Here is a 12460-nt window from a genome sequence, read left to right on the forward strand (position 1 = left end):
CTCACCAATGGTGTGTGCTATACCACTGGCAGTGGTGATGTTATCGTTCCAGGAACCCGTTATTTCTAGAGACTTTTATAAAGTTATGGTCTCCACAGTAATGGCTGCCTCACTGAACGGACCCACAGCTAGAGACAAATACAGGTGTTTTAGACCATTTCTGCCTCAGTGGTCTGTTCTTAGCAACATGGATGATAAAATAGGGAGCCGTGATCAGTTGGCACCACTCTTTTGGGAAAATGTAAAGGTTGCCCCCGCTGGCTGAATGTCACACCAGTGGTGTGGTACTAGCCTGATCTCTCCTTCCATACTTCCTGCTGTTCCTGTATGAACAGATAATACAGCACATATTACCTAATAACCAGGATGAATAAAAATCGATTAAAAAATAAAAACTACTGATTTTTTTTTTATTTAAAATCAATTTAGATTTTTTAATCAAATTTATTTTAACAAAATGCTTTTGGAGTAAAAATCTATGTAAAAGATAGTTTTCTATTAAGATACATTAATAATTTAATTTATTCAACATGAAATGGAGCTTAGTTATATAGCATGAGGTTGTACATTCTGCATTTTTACATTTTTGGTAAACTTACTAAACTCATTCAATGAATCCAAGCTCTGCAAGCTGAGATAACATGCACTGTATTGATGCTTTCACACAATTGCCCAGTAACCATGAGCTACAGTAAAACAAAGTTCAGGAATATTCCTTTACTTGTTTTGCAAATCTACCATATGTACACTACATACTGTATGATTGAATCGGTTCTGATATCACTGTTTTACAAACCCGACAGCTTATTATTCTACATAGAAAACCTTCCTTTTTTGTTTGCAAATATTAAATATTCTAACTACCAGCAAAAAAGGAGTCCTTACATTTAAAGAGCACCTGTCATTTCAGATCCATCATGGCAGTGCCTGTTAGCGGGCATCCACTCACCTGCTGCTGCCACGTCCCTCACCTTGTGTCACTGCCACATCACCAGCCGTCCCATTAAAGTGAGTGGGACTGTTGGTGAGTCAACAGCACGTCAGGAGGAGGAGTTGCTGAGGGACAGAGATGACAGCTACTCTTTAAAAACGATGAATTAAATTGAGTTGATGTAAATCAAATCCACCCTGCTAATAAGTAAACCAGCAAGTCCGTTCTCACTGAGAAACACTGAATTCAGAGACACACACACACACCGCAACACAACTTCTTAGCCCTTGTACACACGGTCGGAAATCCCGACCACAAAATCCGTATTTTTTCCAAAGGATTTTGTCCGAAACTGGTGTTGCATACACACGGTCGGACAAAGTTGTCGGAAAATCCGATCGCTCGGAACGTGATGAAGTTCGTTCGCTGCGACGGGACTACGTTGCGGCTAGTAGCCAATAGCTTTGGTCTTGTAATTTGATCTGAGCGTGCGTGGCACTTTGTCCGATCGGAATTCTCTAAAAACGGTCGGACAAAGTCTGATCGGATCATGTTGTCGGAAAATTTTATATCCAGCTCTCAAACTTTGTTGGTCGGACATTCCGACGGAAAAAGTCAGATGGAGCGCCCACACGGTCGTATTATCCGACAACACGTTTTCCGTCTGAATTTCCGACCGTGTGTACAAGGGCTTACAGTACACTGTCAGCTGCAGAGGGGTTCCTAAGCTCTGCACTTCATTGTGCACAGGAAGAGGGGGGAGGGCATTTCTGCAGATAACCTTTTATCATTCACATTAAGGCACTGTTAAATGTGTTTGGATTCTGGATCACACTGCATGCCAGGAGAAGAATGACCTGGCAGGAGGGATCCCTGCATTAACACTGTGGGGTTGATTTACTAAAGGCAAATCCATTTTGCACTACAAGCGCACTGAAAGGGCAGTCACTATAGATCTGAGGGGAAGATCTGAAATGAATTTATACAATCCACAATGTTATATGCAGTGATATTTAAAAAAAAAAAAAAAAAAAAAACTCAAATTATAATTAAAATAATTGCAGCGACTATCATAACTCAAACGTGCTATTATGATTAATGAAGTCCATGCAATCATTAAAAAAAAAAAAACACACACTTTAACTACTGCAACAATCAGTATTTTTTGCTAGAAAATTACTTGGAACCCCCAAACATACATTTTAAAGCAGAGGTCCTAGAGAATAAATATGTGGGTGCTGCAATTTTTGTGTCACGTGGTATTTGCAAAGCAGTTTTTCAAAGGCTATTTTTTTTGTTAAATAAAATACACTTTAATGAATAAAAAAATATATATATATTTAATTTTTATGTACAAAAACTATACCTAATTATTTGATAAAGTGTAAAAGATCAAGTAAATAGAAACCAAACATCTCACATTTTAAAAATGACACACATTTTACTAGCCATAGGCGATGATTTAAAAGCCTTTACAGGTTACCACTTTGGATTTACATGAGATTTAGTGCTAGAATTACTGCCCTCGATCTGACATTTGCTGTGACACCTCACGTGTGGGATGATCGCCGTTTGTGTGCGGGACCAATGCTTGTGTGCATCGGGTGGGGTGCATTCATTTTCCTTTTTAGTTATTTTAACATCGTCGCTTTAAAGTGATTATATTTAGCAGAAGAACCGGCTCGTCGATAGGGGCTGCTTGTAAAAGCAATCCACCAGCTAGTTAGTTGCTGGGTTGCTTTTACAAGAGAGCCAACCGTCGGTTCTAAAAAAAATAAAAAAATTATGAAGTCCAGCAATGACTTACCCTGCTCTGCACATACTCAGGTTCTCTCTATATTTAGGCAACGTGCGGAAAATGTAGAGACCAATCAGCTGACAGCCAAAAGATTTACTGCTACTCTGGCTCTGGGCTTCAGAAAAATGGCGGCATCCAACAAGAAGAAACAAGAGCAATGCTGGAGGCAAATCACAGCACACCCCAACACCAAGCATAATTATTAATGTGGAATGTATATTCCTTGCTTAAAAAACTATTTTTTTTTTATCACGTTGTTACGGGTATAATTGCGCTTTAAGGGGGTGGTGGAGCTTGAGGGTTAGCTATAGCCTGTCCGATCCATCACCAGACAAGTGATAAGATGTCTGATTACCAGTCACTATGGTTACTGAATTCCAGGACAAATTATCTTCAAATCCAGCACACATAGTGAACAGCTTTTCTTGTTTCTACAGCATGCTGGAAAAAACTATGCACAATTTAAAGACTTTTTAAAGCTTGGGAGTGCTTCTAGTTAATTCTTCCAGCGAAACCACTCACATTAAGACTATGGCAAGCAGTGAAAATGTATCTTGAATGCCAATAGGCCAATCCAAAGATGCAGCAAGCTGGGGGTTTTTTTTTAATGCTCTGCAATTACAATATACCAAAGGATATAAAGATGAAAAGAAAAAGGTATAATAAAGAAGCAATGCTTCTAAACCCAAGTTGGAGAACAGAAACAATATTTTGACTAAACACAAAAAATTAGCTTAAGCACATACCTAAAAGGCAAGTAAGACGTGTAAAGACCTGTCTTAAGCAGAATTAGGGATTAAGGAAAACAATGCATCAAGAAGAAAAATGCAAGAGAAAACCTCACATAAAAAATAAAAAAAATAAAAAGGCAAATATAACTCCAAATCATCTTGTCCTAGAACTCAAAATGGTGCAAATAAATAAAAAAACGCTATGACACATGCATAAAGGTATTTATATAACCCATTTCAGAAATTTTTAGCCCAACTATCCATTTACTTTTTTTTTTAAACAATGTTCCAAAGTAAACTTAAATTACAAACTTCTATTAATAGCCCTTTATTAGTCTGCCAAGTAAACCGTTCCAGAAAAGTTTGTAATCGGTAGACCTCTTACAAAACAAAATAGTAAAAGTCATATGTTTTTGAATGCTCTATTTTGCCATATACTCATTGAAAACAAATCCACAACCATTGGGCCTATTCACATCAGTGTGCTGCAGAAATGCACGTTTGTGGAATAAGGGGACATTTATTCTGAACAGCACTTCAATGCATCCGTTTTGCAGTGAGCTGCTGATGATCCATTGCAGTGGGTTAGGCAATCTATTCAAATGGATGGGCTACCTTAAAGTGATTGTAAAGTCGCGTTTCTTAATTTCTTTAAAAATAACAAACATGTTATACTTTCCAGCTCTGTTCAGCAATTTAGCTTAGAGCAGCCCAGATCCTCCTCGTCTGGGGTCCCTGGCTGGAGCTCCTGGCCCCTCCCTCCTTTCGAGTGCCTCCACAGCAAACTTGCTATGGGGTGCACCCAAGCCAAACCACTGCTCATTCAGACCCGGAGACGTGAATTGGCCCCGCCCCGATTGGCTAACTGACTTAGACTGACAGCACTGGGAGCCAATGGTGCCGCTGCTGAGACTCAGCCAATCAGGAGGGAAAGTCCCAGATGGCCAGGGCACTCGTGGACAACGCTGAACCGAGATGGGGCTCAGGTAAGTATTGGGGAGCTTCTGCACACTGAATGTTTTTATCTTAATGTACTAAGATAAAAAAAATAAAAAGCTTCTGTCTTTACAATCACTTTAATGCAACGCATACATACAACACACTGCAACAGATCAGGATGGTATGAAACAGAATAAGTAAAAAATAACCAAAATACGTTGATCAAACTGTATCATCACCCGCTCATGAATAGTGAAAAGGCAACTTAGATTCCATTCCTAGAATGCATCAAAATGTATCTATTGAAGATGCGCTGGAAACCGCAACAAAGATTCCACCTTCATAAACCTATCAGGTCCAATATGGATATATTAATGTGCATATCATAGTTAAATTGTATCTATGGTTAGAATTTAAAGTAGATCTATGTTCACTTTCAGTCCAACAATGCCACGTCCTGGACCACCCCGGGTGGCCAGCTTCCGGGTATTGAACGCCGACCACTTTCATTGGCTGGGCTGATTCCATGCTACTCGCCTGCATGTGTGGGAGTTCAGGCAGCTTCGGCATTGTCCATTTTATTTCTAACTTGAAAGTGGTTGTAACGGCAGAAGGTTTTTTACCTTACTGCACGCAGCTTCCCCACGGCCACTTCCCTCTCCTAAATACATACCCGAGCCCGATCCAGGATTTTTTGCCTCTCTCCCTCCTCATTGGCTCAGATACAGCAATCACAGCCAGTGAAGATTGAGTGGGGAACAAAGAGCAGGGCTCGGGAGCGAGTATGCATGAGTGCCCCCCATAGAAAGTGGCACTCAGCGGGGGTAAGAACCAAGCGCACCAGCAGAGGACCCGAGAACAGGAGAATCAGGGCTGCTCTGAGCAAAACCATTGCACAAAACAGGTACCGTATTTATCGGCGTATAACACGCACCTTTTTCCCCTTAAAATCAGGGGGGAATCGTTGGTGCGTGTTATGCGCCAATCCCACGCAGATTGTGGGCAGCCTTCGGCCATTCTCTGCGGCTTTCGGACACAGAAGGCAGGACATCCGGCTCTGTATCTCGACTACGCCATTTTTAATAGCAAAGACACTGACAAGGCTGCAGATGGACACTGATAAGGCTGCATTGATGGGCATTTAAGTGTAAAGTTTTTTTCCTTAAAATTCCCTCCTAAACTTGGGGTGCGCGTTATATGCCGATAAATACGGTAATACGGTAAGTATAACATGTTTTCTGTTTTTTAAACACCCAAGGACTAGCCTTTACAATCACTTTAATGCACAATAGACAAAGCATATTTGTCTGCATTAAAAATCCTGCCTGTTTGTCCATTTTTATATAAAGTTCCACTTTAAAATCCTATATTAATTTCCACACTTTATTTTAATTTTAACCTACTCCAATCTTGAAGTATGAAGATTACTAATTTAAGAATCCCACAATTTACTTAAAGTGGTTCTAAAGCCTAAAAATGTCTTACCTTAATGCATGCCCTGTACTAAGGGAAAAAAAATGTTCCAGTACCTGCATCTCCCCCCCCCCCCCCCCCCAGGCACACACACAGGCAGCATGGTTGGGGATTAAGCCTTGTACAGGTATGCCACCATAGGAAGCAGCTTCCTATGGTGGAACACTGAGAAGAGTAGCAGCCTGGAGCTCTGGCAAGGGACTCCATAAGAGGAGGACCAGGGCAACTCTGTGCAATTTTGCAGAGAACAGGTAAGTATATTATGTTTGTTCTTTAAAAGAAAATTTTACTTTACAATCACTTTAAGTATGAGACTTGTAGTCACTACGCCCTGTGAGTAGGCACTGCTGTATCACATTGCACAGAGCCTGCCTTCTGAACTAGAGGCGCTGAGAGGACCCGAAGTCATGGAAGTAATGAACCATGGGATATGTAGTCCTTAGAAATCAAAAGTAAACCAAAGGAATGAGCAGCAATAAAAGCATGCAGGGAACCAAGGAAGCTGTTGAAAGAAATGGCCAGCAGACAGGCAGAACTTACAATCTGAAAGATTTTTCAAATAACCTGTCTATGGATGCACATAGCCTGGTTTAGAAGCATGTCCGCACACGCCAGATTTTTTTGCCTTTAAAACTGCTTTTTAAGTGGTTGTAAACTCCTACATATACCCATTTAAGTGACTCGCCTCCTACATATGTTGAACCCATTTATCTGCAGCCCTCTCTCTTCTACAGTCTTCCAAAACACACAGCATCTCTCAGCAGCAAAAAGTAGGTGACCGGGAAACGGATTACACAAACACACACACACACACACACACACACACACACACACACACTGCAGAGCTAGAATACAGAGCTCAATGAAATCTGATTCTAGGGAAGGGAAACGTCCCCCTCTAACAAGCTGATAGAGAAAAAACACAGAGCCAAGGATGAGCTCCGGCGTGTTCGCACACTCCACATGCAGAGCCTGCCAGGAAGTCAGCGCTTCGCTGAGCCAACTTCCTGGCAGGCTCTGCACGTGGAGTGTGCAAACATGCCGGAGCTCATCCTTACACAGAGCTACGTCTATGAGCCATCTGCTGTGTGCTGGGAAGGAGAGGGGCGGGGTTGTATTTTATTGGGTTGTCTCATGGGAGGCAGAGGTGACAGCTTAGAGCAGCGTTTCTCAACTCCACTCCTCAAGGCGCTCCAACAGGTCATGTTTTTAATTATTTTGCACAGGTGATTTGATCAGTTTCACTGCCTTAGTAATTACCACAGCGGTTTCACCTAAAGGAAATCCTGAAAGCATGACCTGTTGGGGCACCTTGAGGACTGAAGTTGGCTTAGAGTTCTATCAGTGACTCATGTCAATAGCAGAAGGATCAGAGAACAACCAGACTCTGTGCCTTGAATTCATGCTAGTATACACTCTAGATAGAGCACGAGAACTACAAGTCACATGAGGTATTGCAAGGCTGATAGTTACAAGCATGACACCCAAAATGCAGAGGCATGATGGACTTTGTAGTTCTGCAAAAGCTGGAGGGCCACAGTTGAACACCATTGATCTAGAGGGATATGCAGATAGGAGAAGTAAGAGAACAATCCCAAGACAGCTTATAAAATGGAGAGACCTCAAGAGCCTGTTGCTACCTGTTTTGGGTACATTTTTTGCACAATTGTTTTCAATAGAACAGCCACAACAGATCGAGAAAAACTGGAATTCAGGGCTGGCGTTTTGAGGGTTAACAAGCTAAACTCACGTTTTGACAGATGGACCCTTAAAGTGTTACTATACCCACAACAGTAAAATCAGTCTGCATATGCAGTAAAGCATGCTTGTTATACTCACTGTGGAACCCAAGGGGTTAATCCTCTGCATCGTATAAAAAGGCTGCTTGATCCTGTCTTCTCTGATCCTCCTCTCCCTGCACTGTCCCCCTGGACAAGTCTGCATAGTACAGAGCCTTTGGAGTCAGGCTGCATGTGCTCAGTTTGGTGTGTATTTCTACACAGGTTTTTGTTTTTTTCCGTGGGAGAGTGCGTGTGATCAGCACAAGACTAATCAGCATTGTCCAGACAGAGGGACAGAAACCCTACAGCTCAGTGCAATATGAAAACTCCTCCTACAACCAGTAACTGATGAAAGTCACAAGGCTGCTATATACTGCTGATGAGAAAAGGTATTTAGCAGTTTATATTCACTAAAATAACTGCATTTCCATGTTGTGTATTATGGGAGACCAGATATAGTGAATGCAGGTTCTGGGTTTAGTAACAATTTAAACTATGAAGGGAAATCCTTTTCACCAGATGTCTAAAGCTGGCCTTAGATGGATGAAAGTTTAGCCGGTCCAGCAGGACCAGACCTAATTTAAATCTATTTGTGGCCATCTCTGTTCAAAAGAAGTCGACTGAACGCAATGTTGGAAAACATCTGTTGGCCAGCGGTTGCAGCCGCTAGTCATCATTCTGACTGTGAAGAGTCCCGCTGGGGGTGGTTAGTAGAGTAAACTTTTTTTTTTCTGCTCAGCCCTCTTGCCCAAAAAAAAAAAAAAAACAACCCATAATCGACCCATCTATGGCCAGCAACATAAAAGGAATAAAAGACAAATAGTTACCCAATGTGGCCATGATCTCATCTGAGACCTCCATGAGCCACCACTAGCTATTATTGGAAGACCTTTCCCAATCACTAGATAAATAGCATTAACTGCCAGACACACTCTGCCCCTCACCACTCTTTACATAAGTTGTAGGCGACTTTGGCACTAGCTGTGGTGAAACTACAAAACCCATCATGTCTCTGCCTTAAGGAGTCATGCCTGTGAATGTCAGGGTCTTACAATGTCTCATGGGACTTCTAGTTTCAAAACAGCTGGAGGGCCGAGGTTGCCTACTGCTGCTTTACATAGACCTACTAGGATGACAGAGGCAACCTAGCAAGCTTGCGAAGCACTTATCTGCCCTAAAAGCTGATGAATTGTACCCACTCTAACGGCACTCTAAAGCTGGCCATACAATATACAATTTTCTTTAGATTTACCTTCAACTGTGTAGTGCAAGGAGCAGCCCGATTGCATATAAACTGAAAGTCTTCAGCCATGACCTCATCTTATACGGTTCTAGTAAATCTGAAGGAAAAACGTACAAGAAAATTGTAGAATGTAAGCCAGCCTAAAAGACTGAGTTTTTTGGTCAACACGCAAACCATACGAATTAACTGTATTAGGCGGATAACACCAGAACACGCTTCACATATTTTCCTAACTATTCAAATTCCAATATGAATAGCAGCCCTATTTCTAGTGGTGTATTGTGTTTATTATTGTTAGTACTAAATAAAACTACACATTTTCCTTTACAATTGCTGATTTCCAAAATGCTAAAAATCACCTATTAGACAAAAAAAAAAAAAAGTTTACAATAAACACAAGTTAAAATAAAATATCTGTGAAACAACCAGCACAAGTTTCACTTTCAAAAGGGTTCCAGGGGGGGGGGGGGAGCACGTTGAGAAGGAATAGGAAACCACAATAAACGGTTTCATGGTATCATCATCAACTAATCATTTTCTAAAACAGACCCTCATGTCATGCTTGTGTACAAACCTCTGTCAACACTATAAAAACGTGGTATCAGTACGTACACTTTCACTGCTGCAGAAAATATCAGGCAAGGCAGATAAAAGTTGGATCAGACGTACAAATGTACAGGGACAGCTAGCAGCGCACACAAGCTGCATCCTTACAGTAGGCACAAAAGACGTCAAGGAGACGGCGAGATTGTAGTCACATACGCGAAGATCACGTGATTGTAAACAACAAGGGGCACAGAAAAACCACCTTCTCTCAACGCACGACACATCATAGCCCCTTGTCGCTGCCTGATGATGAAAACAGCAGCGAGTTTCCACAGGAGGAGGCTGTGTAAAGGGGGAGGGCTTGCTTCTTTCCCAGGGCTTCCTTTTTTTTTTTTTTATTCTGTTTTCGTCAACTTGGAGCCCAGCCAGGTCCTGATCTGGGAATGCACAAGAGGGTGGGAGGCAGGGAAGGGAGAGGCAGATCTAAGGACATGGGTGTGAATAGCGCTGTAACCCCTTGGTTACTGGCATAAATACAGGTTGTGCTGCTGTTCTCTCCTTCTGTCAGCAGTGGATGAGTTAAGGAGGTCGAGCTGCAGCTGCTGCTTTTTTTCTGGTCGCAGTTAAATGCATATTTAGGCCCCAGGCCTCAGCAAGCCCAGCTGGAGCAGGCAGCACAAAAGACAAGCAGATTAGTGGGAAGAGAGGAGGAGACCCAGACAGAGAGGCCGGGTTACAGGGGCGGAGAAGGGGGTCAGGCTGTGATCATTTCAAACCCAGGGAAAAGAGGTAAACTGTCCAACAACGTGTGTACAGTTTACAACGGCAGCGAGTATTCCCTCTGCACAGCACAAGGAGAACACTCGCAAGAAAACAAAACTGTGTGGGTGGAGATTGCTTCCGAACCACTGACCGAGAGAGGCTGCCGATGGCAAACAATTCCTGTCCCCTCCATGCTAGCCGTGATTTATCAGCACTTCTAACAAGCAGCGCACACAATGAGACCTGCTCCGTGGCTTTACTGTCAGCTTTCATCCACAGATGCGGATTAATCTGCATTGTCCACGGCTGTGTCCATAAAACAAGGGGCAGGAGAGAGAAAAAAAAAAAAAAAAAAGACATCCAAGGAAAAAAAAAAAAAAAAAAAAAAGACATCCAAGGAACAAAAAAAAAAAAAAAAAAAAAAGGTGTAACTGCCAAAGAAGATTATGTAGCAACTCCTAGCCAACCAAAAATGATCCCATTGTTTTATGTACGCAACTGCACAGAGCAAAATTATAAATTTTTTATGTATAGGATTTATCGCACCAACAGTTTGCACAGAGTTCAAACAAGATAAAAGGAGACAGTACAGTCACAACTGAAGACAAGAGGGCAAGTTGCTGTCTCTACATAAAGTGATTGTATTATATTTAGAACACTGGCTATGCAGGACACAGACTACATAATAATGAGCACGGTGCACAGCTTGGTCATGCATGTTAAAAGCTCTTTCATAACTTTGTTTTATACCATTTACAACAGTCTTGAATTCCGCCCTGTGTGTCATTTATTAACACAGAACTTCAAACTAAAGTGTCAAATTATCATGGCAAACTATATGTTACAGGGAAGACCACATTCCTCATATTCCTAATGCATTTGCAAAAGCAATTTAACGTAGTAAACACAAATATACTGCAAATAAACCTCTACATAAAAAAGGTAAACAACACAAATATGACCTACTCACACCTCTTATAGACCATAATGGGAGTAATTTGAATTACAAATTAAATGAACTACTATATTTAGACTGGAAACTAGTGGACTTTCAGTTCCATATATAAAGCCCCACCAATTGGGTCTTTTCTATAATCTCCAGATGTCTCACCTTTATATGCAGTAAATGTCAAGCTGTTACATTTATACAATACGGCAGTAAAATAAAGCTAGTTTTCTGGTGAAATGAACTACAGTAGGTTGTCAATACAGCGCAAAATAAAAAGGTAAAAACTACCATCAAAATGTATCCAGAAAAGGCAACTGAAATTAGAAGTTCACCAATCAGTCTTAAAGAGGAAGTAAACTCTGCATTGTAAACTGCTTTTTTCATGCTATGTAACATGGTACAGTATTTACAGTCATTGCCCAGTTAAAGGATGTCAAAATATTTGGTACCTTTTTTTTTTTTTTTTTAATTACTGCTACTTCCGGGATTTGACAAGGCCATCTTAGGTATTGTTTAGCGAGTACCCTGCGAACGTCATTTCCACCCTTCCTTGTGTTCCCTTGCCAAAGTCTCGCGCATGCGCGATCGTATGCTTACAAGTCTATGGGATGCCCTGGTTTACTGCTCGTGCGACATCCCACACTGGCAAGTCTCAAGTGGCTTCTCAGCTATGCCGCACAGAGCGGAAGTCTTGGTCACAGCATTATGTTAAAGTGGGAATAGCATACAGAGCGTGCCGTGACTTGAGAGACGGGAAGCGCATGCGCAGTGCGTGCCTGTCCGCGAAGCCTTAAGCTGTCAAGGCCGGGTGCCCACAGTTGCTATGAGAGAGGAGGGGGAAGAGGAGCGAGGCATCGCTGGACATTGGGACAGGTGAGTGTCTGGTTATTAAGTCAGCAGATACACTTTATATAGCTACTGACTTTTAATAAACTAAAAAACGGGTGGAACTCCGCTTTAAGCAAGTTTAGATGTGCTTACACACGTTTAGGTGCATTTGGAATCCTTAACGCGCTGGCTCTGGGCTTTATTTTTCCGTCTTTAAACTCCTGTAAACACAGATGTGTGCAAGAATACATAGGCTAACCGAGGAAAATTTAAAGCGGAGGTCCACCCTAAAGTGGACCTTCCGCTCATTGGAATCCTCCCCCCCTCCGGCGCCACAATTGGCACCTTTCAGGGGGGAGGGGGGTGCAGGTACCTGTACAGTACAGGTATCTGCACCCACTTCCGGCGTAGAGTCTGCAGAAGGTACGCCCCTTTCCGCAGAATCTACGCCCCTACGCAGAAAGTCCCCCGCTGCCTGC

The 12460-nt window shown here is 42.0% G+C and overlaps 1 protein-coding gene across 6 annotated transcripts in view; it reads right to left on the reverse strand.

Moving 5' to 3' along the window:
* NIPBL (NIPBL cohesin loading factor) overlaps window positions 1–12460 on the reverse strand; it is a 242831-nt gene that overhangs the window by 215431 nt on the left and 14940 nt on the right. Inside the window, exon 2 of one of the 6 annotated variants that reach the window (XM_077462849.1) lies at window positions 8906–8993. The exons of the other annotated variants lie outside the window; for them this stretch is intronic. The gene's annotated coding sequence lies outside the window, so the exon portion shown is untranslated. The remainder of the gene's footprint in view (window positions 1–8905; window positions 8994–12460) is intronic. 6 annotated transcript variants of the gene reach the window in all.

The sequence above is a fragment of the Lithobates pipiens genome, unplaced genomic scaffold (assembly GCF_037356315.1).
Source record: "Lithobates pipiens isolate NorthernLeopardFrog02 unplaced genomic scaffold, aLitPip1_a1.2 Scaffold_3, whole genome shotgun sequence".
Taxonomy (NCBI): Eukaryota; Metazoa; Chordata; class Amphibia; order Anura; family Ranidae; genus Lithobates; species Lithobates pipiens.